The sequence below is a fragment of the Triticum urartu genome, chromosome 5A (genome assembly GCF_056163025.1).
Source record: "Triticum urartu cultivar PI428250 chromosome 5A, HENAU_Tu73, whole genome shotgun sequence".
Taxonomy (NCBI): Eukaryota; Viridiplantae; Streptophyta; class Magnoliopsida; order Poales; family Poaceae; genus Triticum; species Triticum urartu.
Window position 1 is genome coordinate 164,704,308 of NC_141877.1, and position 17,208 is coordinate 164,721,515.

A 17,208-nucleotide genomic window follows, 5' to 3' on the forward strand; every position below is an offset into this window, starting at 1 on the left:
TTTGAGCTAGTCTAGTAGAGGCTCCCTAGGGACACAATATTTGTTTATGTATCCACACATGTATTTAAGTTTCTGGTCAATACAATTATAGCATGAATAATAAACCTTTATCATGATTAAGGAAATATAATAATAACCATTTTATTATTGCCCCTAGGGCATATTTCCATCAGTCTCCCACTTGCGCTAGAGTCAATAACCTAGGTCACATCGCCATGTGATTAACACCCAAAGTGTTCTAACGTGTGATCATGTTTTTCTTGAGAGAGAGGTTTTTAGTCAACACGTCTGTAACATTCAGATCTATGTGTACTTTGCAAATATCTATGTCTACAATGATCAGCATAGAGCTACTCTAGCTAATTGCTCCCACGTTCAATACGTATCTAGATTGAGACTCAGAGTCATCCAGATCAGTGTCACAGCTTGCATCGACGTAACCCCTTACGACGAGCTCTTCGTCCCCTCCATAAACGAGAAACATTTCCTTAGTCCTCTTTAGGTAACTAAGGATAATTTCGACCGCTGTCTAGTGATCCACTCCTGGATCACTATTGTACCTCCCTGCCAAACTTATGGCAAAGCACACATCAGGTCGGGTACACAACATGGTATACATTATAGAACATATGGCCGAGGCATAGGGAATGACTTTGATTCTCTCTCTATCATCTACCATGGTCGGGCTTTGATTCTTACTCAATTTTACACATTGCAACACAGGGAAGAACCCTTTCTTTGACTGGTCCATGTTGAACTTCTTCAGAACTTTGCCAAGGTATGTGCTTTGTGAACGTCCTATCAAGCGTCTCGATCTATCCCTCTAGACCTTGATGCCTAATATATAAGCAGCTTCATCCAGGTCTTTCATTGAAAAATTCTTATTCAAATATCCTTTTATGCTATCTAGAAATTCTATATCATTTCCAGTTAGTAATATGTCATCCACATATAATAACCGAAATGCTACAGAGCTCCCACTCACTTTGTTGTAAGTCTGTATAAAACCATATGCTTTGATCACATCATCAAAGCGTATATTCCAACTCTAAGATGCTTGCACCAGTCCATAAATGGATTGTTGGAGCTTGCACACTTTGTTAGCACCTTTAGGATCGACAAAACCTTATGGTTGCATCATATACAACTCTACTTTAAGAAACCCGTTAAGGAATGCAATTTTGACGTCCATTTGCCAAATTTCATAATCATAAAATTCGGCAATTGCTAACATGATTCGGACAGACTTAAGCATCGCTATGGGTGAGAAAGTCTCATCATAGTCAACCCCTTGAACTTGTCAAAAACCTTTTGCGACAAGTCGAGCTCTGTAGACAGTGATATTACCATAAGCGTCTGTCTTCTTCTTGGAGATCCATTTATTCTCAATGGCTTGCCGATCATCGGGCAAGTGGCCCCAATTCCATACTTTTTTCTCATACATGGATCCTATCTCAGATTTCATGGCCTCAAGCCATTTGTCGGAATCTGCGCTCATCATAGCTTCCTCATAGTTCGTAGGTTCGCCATTATCTAACAACATGACTTCCAGGACAGGATTACCGTACTACTTTGGTGTGGTACGTGCTCTGGTCAACCTACGAGGTTCTATAGTGAATTGATCTGAAGTTTCATGATCATCATCATTAGCTTCCTCTCTAGTTGGTGTAGGCATCACGGGAACAATTTTCATTGATGTACTACTTTCCAATTCGAGAATAGGTACAACTACCTCATCAAGTTCTACTTTCCTTCCACTCACTTCTTTCAAGAGAAACTCCTTCTCTAGAAAGGACCCATTCTTAGCAACAAAGATTCTGCCTTCGGATTTGTGGTAGAAGGTATATCGAATAGTTTCTTTCGGGTATCCTGTGCAGATGCACTTCTCCAATTTGGGTTCAAGCTTATCAGGCTGTAGCCTTTTGACATAATCGTCGCATCCCTAAACTTTGAGAAACGACAGCTTAGGTTTCTTGCCAAACCATAGTTCATATGGTGTCGTCTCAATGGATTTAGATGGTGCCCTATTTAACGTGAACGTGGCTGTCTCTAATGTATAACCCCAAGATGATAAAGGCAAATCTATAAGAGACATCATAGAACATACCATATCTAATAAATTATGGCTACGACGTTCGGACACACCATTATGCTGTGGTGTTCTAGGTGGCATGAGTTGTGAAACAATTCCACATTGTTTTAAATGAAGGACAAACTCGTAGCTCAAATATTCGCCTCCGTGGTTAGATCGTAAAAAGTTTATTTTCTTGTTACGATGATTCTCCACTTCACTCTGAAATTCTTTGAACTTTTGAAATGTTTCAGACTTGTGTTTGATCAAGTAGATATACCCATACCTACTCAAATCATCTGTGAAGGTTAGAAGATGATAATACCCACCGCGTGCCTCAACACTCATCGGACCGCATACATCGGTATGTATTGTTTCCAATAAGTCATTAGCTCGCTCCATTGTTCCGGAGAATGGAGTTTTAGTCATCTTGCCCATGACACATGGTTCGCAAGTATCAAATGATTCATAATCAAGTGATTCCAAAACTCCATCTGCATGGAATTTCTTCATGAGCTTTACACCAATATGACGTAAACAGCAGTGCCACAAGTATGTTGCACTATCATTACCAACTTCGCATCTTTTGGCATCAATATTATGAATATATGTATCACTATGATCGAGATTCAACAAGAATAGACCATTTATCAAGGGTTCATAGCCATAAAAGATATTACTCATATAAATAGAACAACCATTATTCTCTGACTTAAATGAATAACTATCTCACAATAAACAAGATCTAGATATAATGTTCATGCTCAACGCTAGTACCAAATAACAATTATTGAGGTCTAAAACTAATCCCGAAGGTAGATGTGGAGGTAGCATGCCAAAGGCGATCACATCGACCTTGGAACCATTCCCGACGCACATCGTCACCTCGTCCTTAGCCAATATTCGCTTTTTTCCTTAGCTCCTATTTCGAGTTACAAATATGAGCAACTGAACTAGTATCAAATACTCAGGCGCTACTACGAGCATTAGTAAGGTACACATCAATAATATGTATATCAAATATACCTTTGTTCACTTTGCGATCCTTCTTATCTTCCAATTATTTGGGGCAGTTCCGCTTCCATTAACCATTTCCCTTGTAGTAGAAGCACTCTATTTCAGGCTTGGGTCCAGCTTTGGTTTTCTTCACGGGAGCGGCAACTTTCTTGCCATTCTTCTTGAAGTTACCTTTCTTTCCCTTGCCTTTTTCTTGAAACTAGTGGCCTTGTTAACCATCAACACTTGATGCTCCTTCTTGATTTCTACCTCTACCGATTTCAGCATCGCGAAGAGCTCGGGAATCATTTTTGTCATCCCTTGCATGTTATAGTTCATCACGAAGCCTTTGTAGCTTGGTGGCAGTGACTGAAGAACTCTGTCAATAACACTCTCAACTGGAAGATCAATTCCCAGCTGAGTCAAGTGGTTATGATACCCAGACATTTTGAGTATGTGTTCACTAATAGAACTATTCTGCTCCATCTTACAACTATAGAACTTGTTGGAGACTTCATATCTCTCAACCCGAGCATTAGCTTGAAATATCAATTTCAGCTCTTGGAACATCTCATATGCTCCATGACATTCAAAATGTCGTTGAAGTCCCGATTCTAAGACGTAAATCATGGCACACTGAACTATCGAGTTCATGATAAATTTTAGTTCAAATAATCAAATTACTAATGAACTCCCACTTACATCAACATCCCTCAAGTTGTCTAAGTGATACATGATCCAAATCAACTAACCCATGTCCGATCATCACGTGAGATGGGGTAGTCTTCAATGGTGAACATCTCTATGTTGATCATATCTACTATATGACTCACATTCAACCTTTTGGTCTCAAGTGTTCCGAGACCATGTTTGTACATGCTAGGCTCGTCAAGTTTAAGCCAAGTATTCTGCATGTGCAAAACTGGCTTACACCCATGTGAACGTAGAGTCTATCATACCCGATCATCACGAGGTGCTTCGAAATGACGAACTCTGGCAATGGTGCATACTTAGGGAGAAAACTTTAATCTTGAAATTAAATGAAGGTATCATCTTATAATGCTACCGCCGTTATGTGCAAAATAAGATGCATAAAGGATAAACATGTGACGCCCCCAATTTGACCGTACACTAATCATACACGCAAACGTGTACGATCAAGATCAGGGACTCACGGGAAGATATCACAACACAACTCTACAAATAAAATAAGTCATACAAGCATCATATTACAAGCCAGGGGCCTCGAGGGCTCGAATACAAGAGCTCGATCATAGACGAGTCAGCGGAAGCAACAATATCTGAGTACAGACATAAGTTAAACAAGTTTGCCTTAAGAAGGCTAGCACAAACTGGGATACAGATCGAAAGAGGCGCAGGCCTCCTGCCTGGGATCCTCCTAACTACTCCTGGTCGTCGTCAGCGGGCATCACGTAGTAGTAGGCACCTCCGGTGTAGTAGGGGTCGTCGTCGACATGGCGTCTGGCTCCTGGGCTCCAACATCTGGTTGCGACAACCAGGTAGAAGGGATAGAGGGAAAGAAGGAGAAGCAACCGTGAGTACTCATCCAAAGTACTCGCAAGCAAGAAGCTACACTACATATGCATGGGTAAATGTGTAAAGGGCCATATCGGTGGACTGAACTGCAGAAAGCCAGAATAAGAGGGGGATAGCTAATCCTTTCGAAGACTACGCTTCTGGCAGCCTCCGTCTTGCAGCATGTAGAAGGGAGTAGACTGAAGTCCTCCAAGTAGCATCGCATAGCATAATCCTAACCGATGATCCTCCCCTCGTCACCTTGTGAGAGAGCGACCACCGGTTGTATCTGGCACTTGGAAGGGTGTGTTTTATTAAGTATCCGGTTCTAGTTGTCATAAGGTCAAGATACAACTCCAAGTCGTCCTGTTACCGAAGATCACGGCTATTCGAATAGATTAACTTCCCTGCAGGGGTGCACCACATACCCCAACACGCTCGATCCCATTTGGCCGGACACACTTTTCTGGGTCATGCCCGGCCTCGGAAGATCAACACGTCGCAGCCCCACCTAGGCACAACAGAGAGGTCAACACGCCGGTCTAAACCTAAGCGCACAGGGGTCTGGGCCCATCGCCCTTAGCACACCTGCACGTTGCGTGGGCGGCCGGAAGCAGACCTAGCCTAGTGGCGTTCCAGTCCAATCCAGCGCGCGCCGCTCCGTCGCTGACGTCAAGAAGGATTCGGCTGATACCACGACGCCGGGATACCCATAACTACTCCCGCATAGATGGTTAGTGCGTATAGACCAAATGGCCAGACTCAGATCAAATACCCAGATCTCGTTAAGCGTGTTAAGTATCCGCGAACGCTGACCAGGGCCAGGCCCACCTCTCTCCTAGGTGGTCTGAACCTGCCCTGTCGCTCCGCCTCAAAGATCCACTCGCGGGTGCTCCTCAAGCCGACCCGTCTTTAGTCACCACATGTATCATGTATAAAGTATATAGTATATACCCGTGATCAACTCCTGAGTGATCACGGCCCGATAGTATAGCATGGCAGACGGACAAGGATGTAGGGCCACTGATGATAAACTAGCATCCTATACTAAGCATTAGGATTGCAGGTAAAGGTAACAACAGTAGTAGCAAGGACAGGCTATGCATCAGTATAGGATTAACGGGAAGCAGTAACATGCTACACTACTCTAATGCAAGCAGTATAGAGAAGAGTAGGCGATATCTGGTGATCAAAGGGGGGGGCTTGCCTGGTTGCTCTGGCAAGAGAGAGTGGTCGTCAACTCCGTAGTCGTACTAGGTAGCAGCGGCGTCGGTCTCGGTGTCTAGCGAGAGAAGAGGGGGAAGAAACAATAAATATAATGCAAGCAAATGCATGACGATGCATGACATGACAAGTATCGGTGCTAGGGGTGCCCTATCGCGGTATGAGGTGATACCGGTGAAGGGGGGAAACATCCGGGAAAGTATCCCCGGTGTTTCGCGTTTTCGGACAGATGAAACAGAGGGGGAAAGTTGCGTATTCGCTATGCTAGGGATGCGTGGCGGTTAAACGGGTTGCGTATTCAAATTCTTCTCGTCGTTCTGAGCAACTTTCATGTATAGAACTTTTTCATCCGAGATACGGTTTATTTTATATTAATTTTAAAAGATTAAAATCATTTTTAGTATTTAGTTAATTATTTTAATTAAACATTATCCAGAACAGTGCATGCTGACGTCAGCATGACGTCAGCAGTCAACAGAGGCGTTGACTGATCAACTGACGTGTGGGTCCCGTTCGTCATACTCTATTTTAATTAACTAACAGTTAATTAGGTTAATTAGTGATTAGGTTAATCTAATTATAATTAATTAACTTAATTAATTCCTTAATTAATTAACTAATTAATTAATTATTATTATTATTATTTTATTTATTATTATTTTTTCTTTTTTTTAATTAAAACGTTCTGGGGGTGGGGCCCCGTTGTCATAGGGCCACTTGGCCTTAGCGGATCGGGTGTGCCCGATCGGGCGGTGCGGGCGCAGGGACACCCGCACGCGAGGCCACCAGGGGCGAGGCGGGGCACCAGAATCTGGCGAGGTAGGGGGGAAAGGGGCGGCCAGCTCCGGCGAGCAGCGGGGCCGGGCAGCAGGGGCTGTGGCCCGTGCGGGGAACGGCGGACGCGACGAAGCAGCAGCGGGCCGCGGCGGACAGAGGAGCAGGGGCGGGCGACGAGCTGCAGCGAGCAGGCGATCGCGGGACCATGGACACGCACTGGTCGGTCGGGAACGAGGTGCGAGATGCGGCCACGGGCGAGGGTGAGCGCGGCCGGATCCGTTCGATGCGGTGGTCGCAGGCATCAGCGAGCAGCGGAGAGGAGAAGAGGAGGCCGAGGGCCTCACCGTACGGTGTAGGGGCTAGGCAGCGGGTGACGAGGAGGAGGACGGGGACGACGTGCTGCGTGACGGCGAAGTCCGGCGGCGTCCGGGACGGCTTCGGGCGACGAGGTCGGGGTCGAGGCGGCGATGGCGGGGCGGCGCCGGGAGGAAGCAGAGGCGCCAGGAGGCCGGTCGGGGGGGCGGGTTGAGGAGGCGGTGTGGGGAGGCGATGAGGAGGCGCCGGCGGAGACGGGCAGCGCCGGCCGGTGACGGGGCGCAGGGATGAGGCGGCGGGGTCGAGGCGCCGTCTCCCCCGATCCAGATCGGGGAGGGGCGAGGGAGACGCGCGGGGGTGGGACGAGTGGGGGAGAGTGGGGATCGGGTGGGGGTTAGGGTTCGGGGGGGATAAGGGAGACGTGGGGGGAGGCCGACTGCCTGTAGGAACTCCCCTTCCACACTCCTTGGCCGAAGTCGAGTCTAGACATTGCAAAAACTTTTACTAACTAGGCTGTGTGCCTTACGGGCCCACGTCGCCATCGGGTGGTACTAGGATCTTTTACTCCTCGACCTTTACTCTGGGACTCTGAACTCTCTTCTACTCGGGTTAAACGAATTTACTAACTCTGACACTAGGATCCCGTTACGACATTCACCCCAAAGTTGGATAAGCCCTAGTTATTCTTTAGAGTAGTGTTTGAACATTATCCACATTGTCATTTGACTCCTGTGAAAACATCTTTGTTTTCAGATGGAACCCACGAGGCAGGTCGTGCGCCACACGACGGCCATTGGTGCCTCAGGATCACCTGCCGTGTTGGTTGAGATGATGACCTATCTGGGTTATCGCTGGCACCCTGAGTACACCGTCTATGAGGAGTATCAGGACTTCAACCAGGAGCAGTACCGTGCCATCGTCCACCTCTACTCTCGGGAGTATGACTCCACTACCGTGCTGCACACTGCTCATGCTGTTGGAGTGACTATCGATATGGCGGTCCACGATGCTGCTTATGCTGCTCTGACACGTCTCCGTGGAGAGTATCAGGAGTTGGATACCTCCCCCTTCAGGCACATTGCTATCGCATCCGATGTTGGTGCGGAGGGTTACTACACTGCTGCCTACTCCACTGTCACCCGAGAGCCCTTCTACCATCAGAACTTGGTTCTGCATGCTGATGGGCTGGATCGAGCTAACCGAGCTCTTCGCCACGAGTTGTACACCACTCGTCAGCACCTCTACCGTGCTCTGACGATGTTGCACCCCTTCGTCGGATCTGGGGAGCTGTCGCGTTCTGCTATCTACCCAGCCAGGACCGTGATGCCCCAGGGTGTCGGTTGGCCAGAGGTGGGAGGCTACTCTCCCGCACTTGGTCCTCTTCTGCCACTTGAGCGTCAGGTTCTGCACCAGAGTACCCGCGGACCCCAGGTTGCCGACGTGGTGTACCCGATGCCACACTACCAGCTTTCAGGCTACAGCTACCTCCGAAGTACCGCGTGGGACTAATGTAGACTTGCTTGTTAGTGTTAGATGCATTCGCCGCGGGCCTGCGTGCCGCCTGTGATGTCTTAGTCTATGTACCAGACTCTGTGTAACGAACTCCATGCATGATTTCTTTTGTAAGATATGCCGACTACTATGTAGTATCTATCGTGCTGCTTTCGTTGTGCATGTTTCATCATGAATGATTCTCGTCTTTGCACATTTCTCAATACTGAACTACCCCTGTTATATATTAGCAGGATGGTTAGACCAGGTGGTCGTGGTCATGGTCATGGTGGCAACGCCCCACCACCGCCTGAGTACATGGCTGGGATGATGCAACAGTTTGAGCTGAACCGTCAGTTCATGGAGAATATTATGGCTCAGTTTCCTCGCCCCAATATGAACCAGCAGCCAACCCAAGTGACTCTGCAGGATTTCATGCGCCTCAACCCAACCGTGTACCGCAGCTCAACTCAGCCTCTGGATGCTGATGACTGGCTCCGTGACATCACCTATGAGATGGAGTCTGCTGATGTAGCCCCTGCCAGCTATGTCACCTTTGCTTCCTTCTTCCTGAAAGGACCCGCAGCCCAATGGTGGGATAGCCACAGGCGTACTCTGCCAGCTGGAACAATCATCACCTGGCCAGACTTCCAAGCTGCCTTCCGTGCTCGCTTCATTCCTCAGGGAGTTATGGACCGGAAGAAGCGTGAGTTCCGCAACCTCACCCAAGGCAATAAAACTGTGGAAGCTTACCAGCGGGAGTTTCTTGACTTGTCCCGCTATGCTGAAGAAGACATCGCAACTGATGCACGCAGACAGGAGAAGTTCCGTGATGGCCTTCAAGCTGACATCAAGCTCGCACTTCTAGTGCACGACTTTGCTGATTTCGCCACTCTGGTGAACAAAGCCATCAACGTCGAAACTGGTCTGCAGGAATACCAGAGCTCTCACAAGCGCAGCCGTGACACGGGCTCATCTTCGGGCCCGTCCTCGCAGAAGCGCAAGATATGGATCCCCAACAGCATGTACCAGCCGGATGCACCTGCCCCAAGGCAGTCCTATGCTGCACCTCGTCTGCCTGCTCCTCCAACTAGGCAGACAAGACTTCCAGCTCCACCACCACAAGCTCCTTTTCCCACTCCCAATAATGGCCTCTGCTACAAGTGTGGTCAGCCAGGTCACCGTGCTAGGGATTGCAATCAAAACCAGAATCAACTGGCCCTCCCAGCAACTGGCCGTGGAAGCAACCAGCCTCGCAACAACAGTGCCAAGTCTTATGGGCGTGTTCATGCCAACCATGTTGATCTCAATGAAGTTCTAGACCAGCCTGCTACCGTGATGGGTACACTCCTCGTAAACTCAGTACCTGCATCTGTTTTATTCGATTCAGGGGCATCGCATTCATTCATGTCAGAAGATTTTGCATACAAGCATGATGTTAAATGTGAGGAGATGAACACTTCGGTATTGGTAAAAAACCCCGTGGGACAATGTCAAACCTCACTGGTTGGCATCGATGTCCCCGTGGAAATCGAAGGGCTGGAATTCTATGCCTCTCCCATTATCCTGAAGTCGTCTAACATCGACCTCATTCTGGGAATGGATTGGTTGAAAGCGCATACTGCTTCTATAGTTTGCGCCACTAAGGTCGTCCATCTGCTACACCCTTCTGACGAAATAATAGCTTACCAAGCTCATCTAGTTCAGAACGCCGAGGCACGTCTTTATGCCTTGAATGCGTTGAACACTGCACCACTCGAGGGCATTGAAAACATTCCTGTCGTTCGTGAATTCCAAGACGTCTTCCCAGAAGAACTTCCAGGGATTCCCCCTGCTAGAGCTGTCGAATTCATCATCGACTTGAAACCCGGCACCACCCCTATAGCCAAACGACCCTATAAGATGCCGCCGCATGAACTCATTGAGCTTAAGGAGGAAATCGACAAATCTCTTGTCAAAGGTTTCATTCGTCCTAGTTGCTCTCCTTGGGGAGCACCTTCTCTCTTTGTTAAGAAAAAGGATGGGACAAACCGATTAGTCCAAGACTACCGTCCTATAAACCAAGCTACCATTCAGAATAAATATCCTCTTCCTCGAATCAATGATCTTTATGATCAACTGGCTGGCTCATCAGTGTTCTCCAAACTCGACTTGAGGTTGGGTTACCACCAGATCCGTGTTCGTGAAGAGGACATCCCAAAAACCGCCTTCGTGACTCGGTATGGATCATATGAGTACACTGTCATGTCATTCGGCTTAACGAATGCTCCCGCCACCTTCTCTCGTCTGATGAATTATATATTCATGGATTACCTCGACAAGTTCGTCGTGGTTTATCTGGACGATATCCTTGTATTTTCCAAGAACGAGGAAGAACATGCTGGACATCTGCGTCTTGTGCTAGAGAAGCTTCGAGAACATCAACTGTATGCTAAGTATTCCAAGTGTGAATTCTGGCTCCCCGAAGTAACCTATCTTGGGCATGTCATCTCCAAGGATGGTATTGCCGTCAACCCTGAACGAGTTCAGGCTATACTCGATTGGACTCCTCCGAAGAATGTGAAGCAAGTCCGAAGTTTTCTCGGTCTCGCCAGCTATTGCCGTCGATTCGTCGAGAACTTCTCCAAGATTGCCAGGCCTCTGACTAATTTGTTGCATAAGGGTGTCAAGTTCGACTGGACAGACAAGTGTCAGGAAAGTTTCCAGGCGCTCAAAGACAAGTTGACTTCTGCCCCCGTACTTGCTCCACCTGATACTAAGAAGGACTTCGTCATTTACTGCGACGCTTCCCGTCAAGGATTAGGCTGTGTCCTAATGCAAGAGCGCAGAGTGATTGCTTATGCCTCTCGTCAATTGCGCCCTCACGAAGAAAACTACCCAGTTCACGACCTCGAGCTTGCTGCTGTCATTCATGCACTGAAGCAGTGGTGACATTACCTTCTCGGTAATCGTTGCGAGATCTTCACCGACCATCAAAGTCTGAAGTATCTGTTTACTCAGCCAGATTTGAACCTACGCCAGCAAAGATGGATGGAGACTGTTGCAGACTTTGACGTGGGTATATCCTATACCCCCGGCAAGGCTAATGTAATGGCTGATGCCTTGAGCCGCAAGTCTTACTGCAACCACCTCCAGGTCCACAAAGTTCAGCCCTTACTTACCGAAGAATTTAGAAGGCTGAACCTCCATATTGTTCCCCCGGGATCACTCGCTCCCCCTCCCGAAGGTTTCCCCAAACAGAACCTCCATGTTGTTTCCAAGGGTTCTCTCAATACCCTGGTTGCGAAACCAGATCTTGTGGACACCATCAAATGGATACAGAAGTGTGACGATGAAGTCCTCAAGATTAAGCGCGACCTCAAAAGGGGGAAGCCCTCATTCTTCACGATCGCCGACGATGGCGCCTTGTATTTCAAAGGCCGCTTAGTGGTACCATGTTCGAAGAAAAACCTGGATAAGACTAAAAGGGTTATGCAAGAAGCCCATGATACGCCTCTGTCCATCCATCCTGGTAGTACAAAGATGTACCAGGATATTCGTCAAAGATTCTGGTGGTCTAATATGAAGCAGGACATTGCTCGTTATGTTGCTGAGTGTGATGTTTGTCGCCGAATCAAAGCAGAGCATCAAAGGCCTGCTGGAACTCTGCAACCTATCTCTATTCCTGAATGGAAATGGGACCATGTTGAGATGGACTTCGTCACTGGATTTCCCAAATCGCAGAAAGGTAATGATGCTATTCTTGTCGTCATTGACTGGCTTTCCAAAGTTGCCCATTTTCTGGCGGTCAAAGAGACAATCACTGCTAGTCAGCTTGCTACTCTCTACATGGCCAGAATTGTTTCACTTCACGGTATTCCACTGGTTATCAGTTCAGACCGTGGAAGCTTGTTCACTTCAAGGTTTTGGGCAAGTTTCCAAGAAGCTATGGGAACTCATCTGTCGTTCAGTACTGCGTTTCATCCTCAGTCGCAAGGGCAGGTTGAATGCGTCAACCAAGTTCTCGAAGACATGCTTCGAGCTTGTGTAATCTCATTCGGCAAGAAATGGGAGGAATCTCTTCCATATGCCGAGTTCTCTTATAATAATAGCTATCAAGCTAGTCTGAAGATGTCCCCCTTCGAAGTGCTATATGGACGAAAGTGTCGAACCCCTCTAAACTGGTCAGAAACGGGGGAACGACCACTCTTCAGTCCGGATATTATCCAACAGGCCGAAGAACAAGTCCGCATTATTCGCGAGAATCTCAAGACTGCTCAGTCACGTCAGAAAAGTCAGTATGACCGTCATCACCAAGACATGGTCTATCAACCTGGCGAAAAGGCTTATCTTCGAGTTACACCAATGAAGGGTGCTCACCGCTTCGGGATCAAGGGCAAGCTAGCTCCTCGCTATATCGGTCCCTTCACTATTCTCGAAAGGCGTGGAAAGGTAGCATATCAACTGGAGCTTCCGCCGAACCTTTCTCGGGTTCACGATGTGTTCCATGTGTCACAACTCCGCCGTTGCTTCAAGGATCCAATCCGAGCGGTGGATCATGAAGAGCTCGAATTGCAACAGGACCTCTCTTATAAAGAGCATCCGGTCCGCATTCTTGACCAAGCTGAACGCCGCACACGTCAGAAGGCGATCAAATTCCTCAAAGTCCAGTGGTCGAATCACTCTGAGGACGAAGCCACCTGGGAACGCGAGGATCGTCTTCGCGATGAATACCCTGCACTGTTTCCTCCTACCTCCTAAATCTCGGGACGAGATTTCTTGTAGTGGAGGAGATTTGTAACGCCCGGGTAATCTAGCTACAGTAAAACTCTCCTAATGATGCCATGTCATCTGCGGTTACTGTTACTAATCTCGGGTTAATTCGAAACCGCGTCAAATTCAAATTCAAATTCAAATTAATGTCAAACGGCAAAAGTTTCAAAATATTAAACTAAAATGTTCGGAGTGAGCAGTTAAATGCCAGGGTAATTATAATAAAGCAAACACATTTTTATAAAATGCCTAAATGGTTTAAAATGATTTAAAACAGAAGAGATAATAAATAAAAGGAAAACAGGAAACAAACAAAAAAAGGGGAGAGAGAGTCCCCCCCCACTGGGCTCCGGCCCAGCAGGCCGGCCCTTTCGGTCGCAGGCCCAACCGGCCTCCCCCCACGCCTCCCTTATCCCCCCCCCCCGAACCCTAATCCCCACTCGTCCCACCCCCGCGCGTCTCCCTCGCCCCTCCCCGATCTGGATCGGGGGAGACGCCGCCTCGACCCCGCCGCCTCATCCCTGCGCCCCGTCACCGGCCGGCGCTGCCCGTCTCCGCCGGCGCCTCCTCATCGCCTCCCCACACCGCCTCCTCAACCCCCCCCCCCCGACCGGCCTCCTGGCGCCTCTGCTTCCTCCCGGCGCCGCCCCGCCATCGCCGCCTCGACCCCGACCTCGTCGCCCGAAGCCGTCCCGGACGCCGCCGGACTTCACCGTCGCGCAGCACGTCGTCCCCGTCCTCCTCCTCGTCACCCGCTGCCTAGCCCCTACACCGTACGGTGAGGCCCTCGGCCTCCTCTTCTCCTCTCCGCTGCTCGCTGATGCCTGCGACCACCGCATCGAACGGATCCGGCCGCGCTCACCCTCGCCCGTGGCCGCATCTCGCACCTCGTTCCCGACCGACCAGTGCGTGTACATGGTCCCGCGATCGCCTGCTCGCTGCAGCTCGTCGCCCGCCCCTGCTCCTCTGTCCGCCGCGGCCCGCTGCTGCTTCGTCGCGTCCGCCGTTCCCCGCACGGGCCACAGCCCCTGCTGCCCGGCCCCGCTGCTCGCCGGAGCTGGCCGCCCCTTTCCCCCCTACCTCGCCAGATTCTGGCGCCCCGCCTCGCCCCTGGTGGCCTCGCGTGCGGGTGTCCCTGCGCCCGCACCGCCCGATCGGGCGCACCCGATCCGCTAAGGCCCAGTGGCCCTATGACAACGGGGCCCCACCCCCAGAACGTTTTAATTAAAAAAAAGAAAAAAATAATAAATAAAATAATAATAATAATAATAATAATAAATTAATTAGTTAATTAATTAAGGAATTAATTAAGTTAATTAATTATAATTAGATTAACCTAATCACTAATTAACCTAATTAACTGTTAGTTAATTAAAACAGAGTATGACGAACGGGACCCACACGTCAGTTGATCAGTCAACGCCTCTGTTGACTGCTGACGTCATGCTGACGTCAGCATGCACTGTTCTGGATAATGTTTAATTAAAATAATTAACTAAATACTAAAAATGATTTTAATCTTTTAAAATTAATATAAAATAAACCGTATCTCGGATGAAAAGGTTTTATACATGAAAGTTGCTCAGAACGACGAGAAGAATTTGAATACGCAACCCGTTTAACCGCCACGCATCCCTAGCATAGCGAATACGCAACTTTCCCCCTCTGTTTCATCTGTCCGAAAACGTGAAACACCGGGGATACTTTCCCGGATGTTTCCCCCCTTCACCGGTATCACCTCATACCGCGATAGGGCACCCCTAGCACCGATACTTGTCATGTCATGCATCGTCATGCATTTGCTTGCATTATATTTATTGTTTCTTCCCCCTCTTCTCTCGCTAGACACCGAGACCGACGCCGCTGCTACCTAGTACGACTACGGAGTTGACGACCACTCTCTCTTGCCAGAGCAACCAGGCAAGCCCCCCCTTTGATCACCAAATATCGCCTACTATTCTCTATACTGCTTGCATTAGAGTAGTGTAGCATGTTACTGCTTCCCGTTAATCCTATACTGATGCATAGCCTGTCCTTGCTACTACTGTTGTTACCTTTACCTGCAATCCTAATGCTTAGTATAGGATGCTAGTTTATCATCAGTGGCCCTACATCCTTGTCCGTCTGCCATGCTATACTATCGGGCCGTGATCACTCGGGAGTTGATCACGGGTATATACTATATACTTTATACATGATACATGTGGTGACTAAAGACGGGTCGGCTTGAGGAGCACCCGCGAGTGGATCTTTGAGGCGGAGCGACAGGGCAGGTTCAGACCACCTAGGAGAGAGGTGGGCCTGGCCCTGGTCAGCGTTCGCGGATACTTAACACGCTTAACGAGATCTGGGTATTTGATCTGAGTCTGGCCATTTGGTCTATACGCACTAACCATCTACGCGGGAGTAGTTATGGGTATCCCGGCGTCGTGGTATCAGCCGAAGCCTTCTTGACGTCAGCGACGGACTGACGCGCGCTGGATTGGACTGGAACGCCACTAGGCTAGGTCTGCTTCCGGCCGCCCACACAACATGCAGGTGTGCTAAGGGCGATGGGCCCAGACCCCTGTGCGCTTAGGTTTAGACCGGCGTGTTGACCTCTCTGTTGTGCCTAGGTGGGGCTGCGACGTGTTGATCTTCTGAGGCCGGGCATGACCCAGAAAAGTGTGTCCGGCCAAATGGGATCGAGCGTGTTGGGGTATGTGGTGCACCCCTGCAGGGAAGTTAATCTATTCGAATAGCCGTGATCTTCGGTAACAGGACGACTTGGAGTTGTATCTTGACCTTATGACAACTAGAACCGGATACTTAATAAAACACACCCTTCCAAGTGCCAGATACAACCGGTGGTCGCTCTCTCACAGGGCGACGAGGGGAGGATCATCGGTTAGGATTATGCTATGCGATGCTACTTGGAGGACTTCAGTCTACTCCCTTCTACATGCTGCAAGACGGAGGCTGCCAGAAGCGTAGTCTTCGAAAGGATTAGCTATCCCCCTCTTATTCTGGCTTTCTGCAGTTCAGTCCACCGATATGGCCCTTTACACATTTACCCATGCATATGTAGTGTAGCTTATTGCTTGCGAGTACTTTGGATGAGTACTCACGGTTGCTTCTCCTTCTTTCCCTCTATCCCTTCTACCTGGTTGTCGCAACCAGATGTTGGAGCCCAGGAGCCAGACGCCACCGTCGACGACGACCCCTACTACACCGGAGGTGCCTACTACTACGTGATGCCCGCTGACGACGGCCAGGAGTAGTTAGGAGGATCCCAGGCAGGAGGCCTGCGCCTCTTTCGATCTGTATCCCAGTTTGTGCTAGCCTTCTTAAGGCAAACTTGTTTAACTTATGTCTGTACTCAGATATTGTTGCTTCCGCTGACTTGTCTATGATCGAGCTCTTGTATTCGAGCCCTCGAGGCCCCTGGCTTGTAATATGATGCTTGTATGACTTATTTTATTTATAGAGTTGTGTTGTGATATCTTCCCGTGAGTCCCTGATCTTGATCGTACACGTTTGCGTGTATGATTAGTGTACGGTCAAATCGGTGGCGTCACAAAACATCACATGCAATAAAAAATATGTGACATGATATGGCCATCATCATCTTGTGCTTTCGATCTCCATCTCAAAGCATCGGCATGATCTCCATCGTCACCGGCACGACACCATGATCTCCATCGTAGTGTCGGGTCGTCTCGCCAACTATTGCTTCTACAACTATTGCTAATGCATAGCGATAAAGTAAATCAATTACATGGCGCTTAAATGATTGACACGCAGGTCATACAATAATTAAAGACAACCCTAAGGCTCCTGCTTGTTGTCATACTCATCGACATGCAAGTCATGAACTTATTACAAAACATGATCATCTCATACATCAACATATATCACATCATATCTTCACCATATCACATCACAACATGCCCTGCAAAACAAGTTAGAAGTCCTCTACTTTGTTATTGCAAGTTTTACGTGGCTGCTACGGGCAACTAGCAAGAACCGTTCTTACCTACGCAAAACCACGACGATGATTATCAAGT